Here is a 13988-nt window from a genome sequence, read left to right on the forward strand (position 1 = left end):
GAATCATCAAGTCAAAAACTCTACTCTAACATTCAAATTAACAACAAATTCAAACATTTCTTGAAAAACAACTTTTTTGACCTGACCTGACCTGACCAAAAAACACATAAAATAGATTGATAACCATTTAAATACTTGTTTCCAAATTGTAGATGTTCTGACCATTCATTCCAATACCAAACAAGCTTCAAAAAAATCGAAATCAAAAAGAAGAATTTTGACAATAAACGATACGTTAGAAATATTAAAGAGTCTATAAATCAAACGTTTCACGTTGTAAAATAATCATCTTGAGTCAAAGTAACATGTTGTCTTCCAAAGAAGAATTCGGAAGTAAAATTACCGTTAAACAGTAACCATAAATGGTGGAAAAATGTTAGATATTTTGAGCATTGTACGAATTTTGAGGCTTCATAATTATTGCATTGCCTATGCAGAATGACTATTGTATCTTTGGTGCAAGAAACAAATGTTGACAAATTAGAGATAACGAGGAAAACACGAATAACGAGTGACTGTTTGGTTCACTTTCTTTATTGAAAAATTATTACAAAGACATTTAAAAGCCTACCGTTTGAAACAATTATAGTAGTTTTGTAGATTTAACGGAGTATTTGATGTTTTTTTAGTAGAAAAATTTTTACCTAAAATTCACACATTAATTTACTGGTTTCTCGAGTCCAACATATATTCGCTGTGATCCATTAAGTAATTGTCTTTAATTACACAAATTTAAATCTTTTTCACTTTATATCCACTTTCAAATTCTAACAATAAACACTTTATACCACAAAAAACCGCAGAACCAAAGTCAAAGCTAGTATTTACCGCCACATACTTTTAAAGTGATTATAATGTAAGTAATTAACACTATACATGCAAAATTGTTATATTAAATGTCAATTAAATGTGAAAAAACGAAAATTGCGTTACTGTTTCCGACATAGTTCAAAAGCCATCATTAGAGGGCGTCTAGTTAATTTTATTTCAGAATAAGTTCAAACATTTCTCGAAAAAATTTTTTTTAATATTTTAAATATTGTTTTCTGATTAAACGTAAAAAAAACAAATACTCTCAAAACCTACTAAAGAACTTTACAAAGAAAGTATCAAAATATTTCTTTTGTACTTTTGGGAGTAGTAACTTAGTGAACTTTCCTAAAGAAAAAGTTTGAATGTTGGTGCATTTATTAAATGAGGAGGACTAGAAAAAAAATTTGTACAATATTGATGCCTTCTTACAAAATTAAGAATGATCTGCGAATGGTATATCATTAAAAAAATTGAAATGCCTGTCACAAAGAGCCAATAATGTGGTTAATGAGTTGAAAAGTCAATTTATTAAATTATTATTTTACTGCGCAATGGTAAAAAACCTTAATGAAACCTTCTCGGCAATTAGTTCAAAAAGACACTAAATAGTTTTTCTCATTTAGAACTAAAAATTGAAAAGAAACAGTTAAGAATAACATAAGACACTACTAAATTAACGTATTTCAAAAAAATAAACTGGTTTTACCAATTTAAATCGGGTGTTTTTTTAATTATAATAAAAAAAGCATAATTAGTCTTTGTATTTTCGCAAATAAACTCAGGCTTTGTTTATGACTAAAATATTACGGTATTTAAGTCTTTTATGCAATTAAATTCTGTAATATAATAATATAAATAATGAATGTCCAAGACCGTCGACACTGCGTTCTTTGGTAAACTGTTTGTTTTTTAATGATTGCCGGCGTCCGGTGCTTTCAAAAAATCGACTTTGTGTAAAAACTCGCAATTAGCAAAGCAAGCGAGCGTTTGTTTGCACATCTGCGAAAGTTAGGCTAGCCGCGCTGTGATTGAGGCAGAGAGAATCAGCGATTTTCAAACATCGTCAAGAATTTGCTCAAAAACGAACTCAGATTAAAACAATACAAAAGAAAATTCTTATTTACATACAAAGCAGGACCTAGAAAGCAGCGATCGTGCAAAGTGAATTTACTGAGGCGGTTGATGGCTGTTCCTTTACATGCCCTGGTTTTCAATGGCTCTCGTCTCTCTTTCGACTTTACTGTTTACTGCGTTTCATTTCATTAAGTTGTGTGCACCCTTGCGCCGGAGAAATTACGCTTATTTTGAGCGCCGGCACGAAATAATGCCCTCGGAAGAGTTGCTGCGGTTAACTTACTTTTCAAAGGCCGCTTTGACGCCATTGTGGCCAAGAACATACCTCCGTGCACTCTCGCCGTGCTTTCCGGGCAATGTTGTTACGTCGAATCGGAGTTGGAGATTTTACTGTTAAATGGAGATCGAAGACGGGCTGGTCAGGCTGTTAATATGGCCTTCACGGGCTCCCGGTTAATGTGTTCATCAGGACTAAAGAGACACTTTATTGAGAAAACGAAAAACAATAAAACAAAAAGTCGTATTAGTCTGAGTCGTATCATCAGCGATACCCCTCGAGTGTAATCTTCTCTCTTATTTTCAACGAAAGAGGGAAACTTTCGCAGATAAGATAGATGAATCCGACAAGTGTGGACTTTTAAATACGTGCTGTTAACGACCTAAGCTTTAATGGCCGGTTTTATGAAACGTAAACCGTGTTTTTAGAGGAAGGAGTAAACGTCAGCAATAATCGTATTATTCAAAAACTTCTGAAAGGTTTTATTGGAGACTATAATACTTTCATAGATTGGTAGTAGATATTTTCGATTCAACGGTTTTGTTTGTGCAAAACTTTTCAGCGATTTGTTTTGAACTGTGTTGAGCTAGCAGGTCTTTTTCTTATAAAAGTTTTCAAGTTAGACAGAACCTCAGCTCCATCATATATACTGTACAAGAAATCCACTCGGTTACCGATATTTACTCACGGCTCCATGGCGGCGTGTTTGTTTTCAACTAAATTACGCTCACATGCTATATCCTGCGTTCGTTTATTGCACAAAAGATATATTAAAATGTCAACTTTATTCGCCTTTCAGCTACATTAAAATATCGTAACTTTTTAAACGGTACGGACCATGTTTACAATCTAGCGACGAAATTAAAATTTCACCGAAAAAACTCATAAAAATTGTTTCAGACACTTTGGATTAGCAAAATTCGCAAAAGTTGTTAAACATTTTTAAGTCACGCAATAAAAAAACAACAAAAGTAAGTAGACGCATTATTATTTTTTATTATGCCGATAACTGATAACAAACTTATCAAGATCGACGACAACGACAATATAAATTTAAACAAAGTGAAAGTTAAACTAATTCTTCCGTCACCCGGCGCATCCACCAATTTTGTATTGAGGTGAAGGTTCGGAAATATTGTTAATGTATCAGGTACTTTGAATTAATAAATATTTAATGTAAACTGAAGTAGGTAAACAACGTACTAGTTTTTTATTTGATGTCTAAAGAAAATGTTTAAATTCATGGAAACAAATTATTTTCTGCGACAATTAATAATCTTTCTATGATTTATTACCACTATTGACAGTGGTGAATAAAAAACGTCTTCAATTAGGTTTATTTGGGCCGTAAAATTCTAGTGTCTCCCTTTGTCAAATGATGAATTAACATCACGCAACCGCCTCGAGAAAAACAAGAAACAAAAATATCAATTTCAATAAATCGCTAAATTGACAGAATGTAATAGATTTTCCAATGAATCATACATCACCAGCATTGCGCATTTCCCGCAGTGACATTTTTTCTTCAGACTCATCACCCGTAACCCGTACTTGGCTAAAATTTAATCGAACATTAATTGTCGCTTATTTTGCCATTGTTTAAGTTTTGATTTGGGGAATAAATATTCATGTGTTTACTCATACATGAAATAGCTAGCGCATTTGAATTTTCCCCTTATGCAAAATCAGGACGTGATCGACATTAATAATGTGATGATTTATTGTTCCAATTAGCCGCACGGAAAAATCATAATTAAAGTGAGAAATCGACGAAATCAAAGAGTTAGCCGGCGCCTTCAGGCTGTAAACAAAGTGATCAATAACGCTACCTGCGATCCATAATTCAACGAAAACACATAAAACATAGTTCGCGATCAACGTTTCCTTAGCATTAACATATTAGTTCGAGGTCGACAGCAGTTCGATAAATTGAGACAGTTTTCTTTGGCAGTTCGTAATAAATTTCCGCGTGTTTGCGAGTAAATAAGTCGGGAATTATGTTATCGGGGTGCACGGACGGCCCGCAAGTCGGATAAACAGACGAGGTTTGATAAATTCGCCAAAGAGGAACGCACGGATGTGTTTGAAGAAGAAGAGAAGGGGAATCACTAACATGAAAGCACCGCTCTTGCTCTAGTGCCGTTTTAAAGACATTTGCAATTCCTAAATTTACCAAGCCTCAAGCGTCAATTATAACAGATGATTGTTGATGACAGTCCTTTAATTGACCCTCCTTTGAACCAACAACCTCTAAAACAATTACTGCAGACGTGAATGCATGCGGGACATGTACGCGATTATCTACACAACAAATCGAACACCACCATCGACATTAAACATTGCGCTACATTGTTTTTGCATTCATTTAATGAGCCCAGCGCCAGGAAACGTCAAGCAGTTAAACGCAAAGTACATATGTATGTTTTTAAAGAAAAAACTACGAGCAAATTATAAAAAAAATATAATAAAAATTGATTTCCACAGTCAATCCCGCATGAAAAAAATCAATAAAATTACACTTATTTCTGTATTAGTAAAAGTACTGAGAATATTAACACTAAACATTAAATATTAAAACGGAATAGTAACAAATTTAAAATTTTAGTTTATATAGCAATTTATACTCTCAAAAACTCTTGGGTGCATCGAAAACATGTTCAGAAAAATTTTGAACGTATGTCATCACTTTGTTGTTTTATTTACTCGTACTTTCCTGTTCACGTTCTTTCACAGTTTTTGAGTTAATTAAAATATTCCTTGGTGTACCAATTTTTTATAATCCTCATACATTTTGACGAACTTTTTTAGATTATATTTCTAGTTTTTGTGAACAGCATCAATAGAAGTCAATTCTCCAGTCAAACTCTTTACAACTGTAGTTAGACATACAATTGTATAATTTGAAATACGATCTAGAAAAAGTAATATAAATTCATGGCGGACGGGACACAAAAAGACTTCATATTTTGTTATTAAACAGTCGTTTTAAGATTCTGCTAATTTAAAAGGCACTAACTCCCACAATTATTTTTGAAATACCTAAAAAGTGGAACCTATTCAAACTTTTGAAGAATAAAACAATGTGCAATGACTTCTGATCAATTTACTTTTTATTTACAACATACACATGACGGACGGGACATGACAGATGGGACAAAAAAATCTTATCTGTGAAAATAACTCTAAAAAATTTATACAGACAGGTTTTAATTATTACTAAAAATTTAAAAAATATCAAAATTAAACAGCGGAAGTTAAAAATTTTTGGTCTTGGAAATAAGAACCACATTTATATGTTTGCGATAACTTGTTTTTTGTCTAAAAAAAAGTTAGGTCATCAAAACTTAATAATCAAAATCAAAAATAATGTCATTTTTGACATAATTCTGTAATTTATTGGCTTACGTTTTAAGAAATTTTGTGCAGCAATTGAGTTTTTGCTAAATAAACGCATAGAAAAGATAATTATTTGTCATTTTCTGTTTATGTTAATTTTTTTGTTCTAATTTTTTTAAAAACTGCTAGAAAAGTCTAATTTATTGTTTAAAAACGTGGGGAAATCTTCAAAACTTGCAAAAAAACTCATTTTTGACATAATTCTGTGATTTATTTTTGTGAATAAGTTTATGCCTTGATTTAGGTAAAAACGATATATTTAAGACAATTTTTTGCACTAAGTCCAAATAACTTTGTAAATGGTTGCCCAAAATAACTTATTCTAGTCATTCTAACCCAAAAAAAAACTTAAGCTTTGGCTTAGAAGGAAATGTACTATTTTAGAGTGTTTCAATCGACAAAGTTTTTTGGGAAATTCTCAAATATTATTAACATTAAAATTACGGAACTATTACGGCAAAACTGTAAGACTTAGAGCAAAACGGTTTTTTTCATCGTAAAGAGCAAATCTAAATCTATAAAATAGAATGGGTTTTAGCAATTTTTTTCTCAAAATTTTGAATTTTTCGGAAAAAAGTGAGGGTTTTATTAAATTGTGTATTTTTCTTATTTTTCCAATTACAGCAAAACTATTCGAAATATTAGCAGTATTTAATTTGTATCTTCTGTAGAATGATCCGGGGAATCGACTGACGTCAAGAAAATCGCCAAACTCCCAACAGATTTGTAGTTATATTTTTTTAATTTCACCAATTTTTGTTTTCATGAGCAATTTGCATGAAAACTATTAGTCGGAGAACAACTATCTTTTTTGAAAAAGATGAATAATTAAAAGGACTTCCAAAAAATAATAAGCTTTATTGGGTTGTCTCTTATACTACGCCAGCAATCAATTGTTTTACAAGGCAATGTTTGTAAATTTTAAAATTCAAAAAAAAAACTTTTATATATTTGGAAGAAATTTAACATTACTAAAATTATTTTAAAAATTTTACTGTCTGATTGCATTATTTCTGGAATGGCTGTGTTGTTAGGTTCTCCGTCCTGTTGTAATCATTGATCGGCGGATGTTCTTCTATTTTGTTTTTTTTTTTCTGTGTAAAATGGGTCCATTATTTTAGAGCAATGACTTTTTAATTGTGAAGCAGTGCAAAAGTCCCACTTCCACAGTTGTAAAATTAACTTGCCCCTGTAGATTCCGCGGCAATAATTGAATTTAATTAGTAACACTATAAGGTACAATAAAATTCAAATTAAAGTCAGGATCGCTGTTTACAAAAGAGGGTTGTTACATTTTAATTTCATAAAGCGCGGTAATACCTGCGTGCTTTATGTTCGTACCTAGGGAATACTCCATGCGTGTTATTTATGTTGGCAACCCGTTTGCAAACGTCCGGTCTGATTCAAACTCTGGAACAATAGATCAATCGGCGGATGGTTTTATTATTATTTTATCTCGCAGGTATTGCTGGATTTATGACGTCGACTTGAATATTTATAGCCTCGCGCCCCTTTGTAGCTTAATAATTGCGGATTCGTTGCGGCTTAATGTCGCCCCAATTTGGCAACGAATGCGTCCGGTCCGGAGGCGGCGATCGTAACTTGTAACGCCACCTACCAGCTGCAAGATTGAGCCATAAGGCGACGAGCGCCAGATTAACGTTATCAGTGCACGTTACGAGGCGTCGTCGACGCAAATGACATGTGAAAAGTACACGTCGAAAGAGCGCCAATTTCTAAACAATGGCTCCTCGTCCGCTGTAATCCATAATAAACGGATCCGCGCGCGTTAATAACGGCATTAGTCGCCTTAAGCGTGTCTTTGAGACACGGGTCTCTTGCCATTTACACTTGAAACAGTCGCAATGGCAAAGATTTATCTGGGGAAGGCGCCCCACACCGGGGCTTAATACGGACCAGATTACCATATTTCCGCCATAACCGAACGCAATGCGGAACGGCCGATCGCCGAAATTATGCCATTCTCATTCAAGGTGGTTGGCAAAAAACGGACTCATAAAGCAATGCGTCATTGATTTTGGCCGGGTGTGAAATATTGGCGCATTCCACACCTCACTCGCCGAAAAAATAAACTGTTTTTGCATACAGGCACATTTAATTAACTCAGCTGTTATAACAGTTCCTTTAGAAGTGAGTGGATCCTAGTTTAGGCAGCAGATTTTTCACTAACTAATAAAAACGAAATAATGCAAAATAGGGTTGAATAATTTTTTAATGGTCAAGAGAACTCTTATTAGTTTTGTACTCCGTAAAAATCGTCATAATAGATTGATAGAATTCATTAGAAAAATAGTATTTCTGTGGTTTTAATGTTGTACTGAGTGGAAAAAATCCCTATTTAAAAGCATTGTTTATTTGTTCAATATTTGCTAATAGCCAAAGGCACTTAAGAACAAAATTTGCCTTTTATTTAGAAAAGCCTTTTAAATATTAGATTACGAAGCTGTTACCTGCAGTTTATTATAGTTCAATATGACGTGCAGTGTTTGTAATACCTTCGGAAACTGAAAAGGCATTTTGAGTAATAGAAAAAAAATATGAAAACTTGTCAGCAACTCTTCTAAACCACCCCAGCACGAGGACAGTTTCAAAAAAACTTGAAGCAGTTTATATCAGTTTTATACAACATGAAGGATTTTAAACATGTTGAAAAAATAATTTTATTGCATTATAAATGTAAAAATACACGTAAAAAACTGATTTTTTTACAACATTACTTAAAAATATAGTGAAAATTATTACAAATTTTAAACTTACAAAAACTTAAAACAAATAAAAATTAAAAAAGTTTTTTTTAAGACTAGACCATGCACTTTATTTTTTGAACACATATATAAGTCACACACGTAAGCTTTAATGTTGTACTTTACGTCAGCACATTGGCAATGTGCCCACCTCTTGCAAGCAACACTATTGCTATAATTTTTTCCTTGTCGTTTCTTTGGTTCATACATTTCGTTTTCATCAGGAAAATATTCTGTCAGTTGAGTCATCATAAATTATTTCTATTGTATTTCCAAGGGTCTCACCTTCTTCATCAGAACTTTATTCGTTTTTCTTATTTTTTTTTTAATATATTTTTCTTCACTTTTTTTCCTTCGCTATAGCTTTTTTATGTCTGCTAGTTCTTATTTTTTTTCTTCAAGGAGTGTTTCTGGTAATTGACCTTTTTCTAGAGTCTCAGTTAAAACCCTATACATATCCTTTTATCCAGTTTCTTAACAAAATCATACGCTAGCAGCCTAAGCTTAAGAATATTTTAAAATCTATTTTATCAGCTGTTCTTTATTCAGGGCGTTTTCTTTTGTATGTTCGCTTCATTTTGAAGTAAAAAATTGAAATTTTATAATTTATAACACATTTTACTCATAAACTAAAACTTGTGGCCGTTGCGAACAGTTCAAAACTGACCCAAACGCCTATATTTAAAAGTGCCTCTCGGTGCAAATTTTACGAGAAAAGCTATAATTTTGCTATAATTTTTCATACGATTAATAAATAATGATAATTGAAAACTAATGAAGCAAACAATACACAAAGCTTCAAATTCCTTCCCGTAACATTTTTCAGAACAAAAAAGAGAGATTGTGAACTAACTCGCCAAGCACTAAAAATTCACTTTTACAATTTAAACCCTAGAGGGTTAGAATTCAAAGAAAGCCGTCAATTATAAATAAACTTGGACAGGGCTACATTAATGCGATTGGCAAAGAAATAAATGCTAAAGAATTTAAGAAAAAAATAAATAACATGAACACAGAATTGAAAAACAAAAAAATAAAAAGACCACCAATTTTGAAAATAATTATTTTGAATATTCCTTGCCTTCCTAGCAAAAAAGGTATCTTGAATGAATGGACAAAGACGAAAATCTCATTTTTAGTGCCAATAAAACTACGTGTAATAAAATTACTAAGCCGGAAGAGCAGTCGGGGGTATTTCTAATTACATTTCTTAAAAAAAAATATTTGACGTAAAATTATAGGTATGCACTTATAAGTATTTACTTCATTTTTATTCACAACTTTCAAAATTTTATTCTTGTAAAAAATACTACACTAATTTGTAGGTTCTGTCCCGGCGCATCCACCATTTTTGACAAAACTCGTTCGTTTAGAAATTCTGATAAAATAGATTAAACAATCGTATTGTTGACATTGTTGTTAACATTAAACTGCTAGTTTCATTATCAGTTATTAATTATGGTATATTTATTTGATTTTTGTTGCTACACTTTGTGGGTGATTCGCGGCCAGGTATGTGTATCGGCTTCCAAATGTGTTGTCCGATATAAATTAAGATGATTGTGCCGTTCTGTCTCGGCTCATAATCAGATTTGGCTGTTCCGTGAGCGTGCGATCTTAAATCGTCGTCCTGGCGAAACAGGCGGCAAAGAACAAGATAAATTAAATCAAGAATGAAAGACATAAATAGTAAAATCATTGCATAAACTCGCTCCGGTTGGCTAACGCGATTTCAGAAATGAATTGAAATGATGAACTAACTGGATTACTTCACAGTTCTCAATGCATGAGGACGAAGGAATGTAATAATCAACGTTGGCGGTTGGCGGCGTTTCCCCCATTGAACTGTTCGTTTTGCGGGGGCGGCGCGGTTCCGCTTCCTATTAAATATGGCAGACTCATTACGTTCTTGCATTAATTATTCGATTATTACTCGCACCGTCCGAATAAATAAAACGCAACAAGAGATGATTCCGGTGCGTGCGGACGCGATAATTCGCCCGATATTTACGACTGTTTTATTTTCCGGACTAACATCGGAAATTCGACGATAAAACAATGCAATATAAGAGGCATAAAACGGGATGAAGAGCCGAGACGAATATTTTTTATTGCGCGTTTCGTTTTAGGTGAAAAATCCGGAATAAGTAAAAGGAGGTGTTAACTTTTTAGTGGATGTGAGAATTTCACGTCAAGGCATTAACATTGACGACTTTTATTAGGGCGCGCGTCTACGCTCCTCATTTATGACTCTGTTGACAAAAATTGCTATATTTTCGTGCATTATCACCGCGATGTTTCGCTCATCCTAGTTTCCAACTTTCGAAACACTTTTTTATTGCTTCTGTGACTTTTTATTGGTAAAGTATGGTGATTTAGGAGTTAAGACGGGAGATTGCGAGGTGGGCGATTTATGCAGCGACTCATTATTACGGGCCTCTTGCTCCTCCCAGAAGCATCCAATAAATATTTATTGCCCAAAGCCAACATCTTGCCTCTGTTGCACAGAAACGATATTTACTACGTTTACCTCCAGGTGTTTTCACTAGCAATGTTTGCTAATTACCCGCAGCTTAATGCCCTAAACCCCAGAGAAGAATGTAACAAATAAATACAAAAAATAATTAGCATTTGCTTTTTTCCAAGTTATTGCCAATAACTAAATGATATTTTTACTGTAAAAAGTGTATATACAGAGGGGGGCAACGCAAAACACAATTAATAGCTCCACAGGAGCTGATTAATTGATTGATTGGGAAAAAAGACAGTGCAGGAATGGCAAGGGACGGCGTGTCGAAGCAAAGAAAAGAAAAAGTGGATAATAGAGAAGATGAGAATCAATCCATCAAAAGGAAATCATTGTGGCAATGCAAATTTTTCGAATCCTCAATTTCCAATCTCGCCTCCTAATTAACCCTCTGCTTCTTTTAAGTCTATTTGTAAAAACCAATTTTCTCCCCGATAAAAGACAGCACTACTTAATGCCGGCGCTTTATAGGTGGAAGATCCGAATGACAGAACGCACTTTAGTAGATTGCATCAATGCGTGGCAGAACCGCAAAACTCTATAAACTTCACTCTAACCCCTTTTAAACAATGAATCGACTTTTATATGGAACGTGTCACCCAAGTCCGGCAATTTATCTGTTTACCAACGTCTTCGATGCACCTCTTCACGCATAAATCTCCCACTCTGAGCCCCAGTTTTGCATTAACACAACCTCTCCAAAAATTACCCTAATCTTGTTTAAATACGAGCGTCGCGATTTTAAGGTGGCTGCGTCTCGAATTGAAATTCAGATTAATGGAAATGGGTTTGTTTTTCGTCGATTCTAATTAAGTCGGAATTTTTACTTCGGAAAGGTATGAATAAGGGCGAAAACAACGAAATAAGCATCGACCAATCACCGGAGAAGTGTGTGATAGGGGCTCATCACGTTGTTTGCTTCCGGTGCGGTAAACAACACATCGCAGAGGTGGAGACGTCTGGTCGGGCTCCCACGCGATTTCCTCGACGACAAACACACTCCCCGAGAGGGGTGACACCTGCACACATGATTCATAAGCCGATCCTGACAGGATAGTCTTAGTCGGAGACATCTATACCGGAAACAACAAATTTATATCCACCAGTTTAGAGTGAATCATTGTCTTCGATTGCTTGAGTCCCCCTTTATCGCTGACATCACACACGCCTCAGCCTTTATATCAAAGATCACAACAACATCAAAATACTCCACCCCTGATCTTTATAATCTCTACAACTAAACTAAAGAATTTTCCGTGTTAAGTCCTCTTGTATATTATTTCAAGGTTCAGAAAATAACTGGTGGAGATCTTGTTATAATACCACAGTTACGCTACGTTTCGTCTATTATAACACATATATCATCACTTATTATCTGACCTGCCACAATCTTTTTCCAAATTTCGAATAAAATAATAATAATAATAGTAGTAAGAGGGCCCCTATAGGACACACCCTGATTTTCAAGGGTAATTGTGAAAAAAGTAATAATATTAAGCAAATTACCCCGATTTTCAAGGTAGTTAAAAAAGTTAAAATAATCATTAAAATACCCCCGATTTTCCCGTGTGCTTAAAAAAAACATCAAAATTTCAAGCAAATTACCCCGATTTTCCAGGTAGTTAAAAAAAGTAAAAATATCAAGCAAATAACCCGATTTTCAAGGGTAATTGTGAAAAAAAGTAATATTAAGCAAATTACCCCGATTTTCCAGGTAGTTAAAAAAATAAAAAATATCAAGCAAAATAACCCGATTTTCAAGGGTAATTGTGAAAACAAAAACTACTTTAAACAAATTTTAAGAATTCATACATATGTTTATGTGCTACTTCTGGAGGTAATTTTGTGAGAATAATAACAGAAATTTTTCGTAGTAGTTCAATTTCTTCATCTGGAGTTAGATCAATTTTAGTTTCTTCTTCGTTTACTTTATAACAAAGATAAGGTTTACCGTTCTCTTTTAAAATTAAAGTTATTTTGTTATCCATTTATATTGAAAATTATTTAAGTTTATTTAGTAAAATCATAATCTTATCTATAATACTACATTTAATTTCAAAAATAGATAAATCAAATTTATACGATTTTGTCGTTTGCAAAAATTCATGATACTCGTAGTAATTATTGTCTTTAAAGAAATAAATTTTTCCATTAATATATCTAAAGGCTTTGTCAACATTAGAAGGAATACTAGAAAACAATTCAGCTATCATACCATGTTTCTTAGGTCTAAGCAGACATTCATCAAATTGTATAAACATTGTGTTGTCATAAAATATATAAGTTTGACCAGAATAAGTACTAAATATTGCATTAATTTTCTTTCCACTAGGAACACCCAAACTTGTGATAGATCTTCCATTATAACCGTTTTTAACAACGAAATTAGGAAAATCAATAATATAATATAAGTTGTTTGTTGTTAACAAAATAGTTCCATCTGGTCTCTGATAAATTTGTGATATTTCTTGAAAATTATCTGGTAAAAAAGTTAAATAATCTGTAATTAATTTTGGTTTATTATCATAGCTCATGTCTTTTAAATTAACAATCCAGACATATTTCTTGTAGAAAATATATAATTTATGATTTGCTATTAAAAATGTGTTAATAGTTTCACTTAAGCTGCATAAATCAGGTAATGAATCAGTCTTTCTAGGAGTCAAAGTAATAGGTTTTTTAGTTGTGGTAGATGTAGTAGTTGTGGTAGTTGTAGTTGGTATTGATTCATATTTTGACCGTTCAGGTATTCCGTATAAATATTGAATTGCCCACATATCGTCTCGAGTTAATTTATCAATATCACCTTTATAATACGCGTACATAATTGAATTATTATTGGCAGAGTGCTCAATACCTAATGTATGTCCGATTTCGTGTAATAATACTGTATAAAAATTAGTTTGATCATCAGGTGTATTACTTGATTCACCAAAATACCAATTTTCTGATTTATCAAAATGAATTCCTAGACATTCATCATTATTTGGAAAGAAGCCATGTGCTAAGACATTACCTTTTCCGTCAAAACTGCTAGAACATATTCCTTTTTGACACCGTGAATTATGATTATGTTGAAACAGCGTATTAGAAAATGAAATAAGTATGTCCGGTTTAACACTATTGTACTCGCCTA

At 33.1% G+C, this 13988-nt stretch overlaps 1 protein-coding gene across 1 annotated transcript in view; it reads right to left on the reverse strand.

Moving 5' to 3' along the window:
* The window catches only part of LOC664460 (hemicentin-2), a 229093-nt gene that overhangs the window by 192279 nt on the left and 22826 nt on the right, over positions 1–13988 (reverse strand). The window lies entirely within an intron of this gene.

The sequence above is a fragment of the Tribolium castaneum genome, chromosome 3, assembly GCF_031307605.1.
Source record: "Tribolium castaneum strain GA2 chromosome 3, icTriCast1.1, whole genome shotgun sequence".
Classification (NCBI taxonomy): domain Eukaryota; kingdom Metazoa; phylum Arthropoda; class Insecta; order Coleoptera; family Tenebrionidae; genus Tribolium; species Tribolium castaneum.